This window comes from Mesoplodon bidens (assembly GCF_964165515.1).
Source record: "Mesoplodon bidens genome assembly, chromosome: 18".
In the NCBI taxonomy this organism is placed as follows: Eukaryota; Metazoa; Chordata; class Mammalia; order Artiodactyla; family Ziphiidae; genus Mesoplodon; species Mesoplodon bidens.
The window spans coordinates 38,461,228-38,461,767 of NC_138175.1; the positions used below are offsets into that span (position 1 = coordinate 38,461,228).

At 53.0% G+C, this 540-nt stretch overlaps 1 protein-coding gene across 1 annotated transcript in view; it reads left to right on the forward strand.

Annotated features, from left to right (window-relative positions):
* The window catches only part of LOC308605469 (BRD4-interacting chromatin-remodeling complex-associated protein-like), a 147,188-nt gene that overhangs the window by 94,681 nt on the left and 51,967 nt on the right, over positions 1-540 (forward strand). The window lies entirely within an intron of this gene.

Here is a 540-nt window from a genome sequence, read left to right on the forward strand (position 1 = left end):
CACTTGTGCTTGCCACTGTATTCTGACAGCAGATAAGATGGGGGTGAGTTTGGATAACCACAAACAGTTTGGGTTCCCTGCCCCTCTAAGCAGCACTATTGTAAAAGCTTCCAATAGTTTAAAGCGGTTAAGTTTCAGCTTAATTTCTTACACAGCAATAGATAACGAATATACCACCCGACCATGAAGCCAGAGACTTTCATTTCCAGTGTCATCAGGCTTCACTTGTTATGGAGGGTGGGACCCACACGGTGACAGCAACAGCATGAGTGCTCAGGTCATACGGGGCACCTGCCAATATGCGATTTACGTTTTTCTCATCAAGGCTTCCCTGGTGGCGCAGTGGTTGAGAATCTGCCTGCCAATGCAGGGGACATGGGTTCGAGCCCTGGTCTTGGAAGATCCCACATGCCACGGACCAACTGGGCGCGTGAGCCACAACTACTGACCCTGCGTGTCTGGAGCTTGTGCTCCGCAACGAGAGGCCGTGATGGTGAGAGGCCCGCGCACCGCGATGAAGAGTGGCCCCCGCTCGCCGCA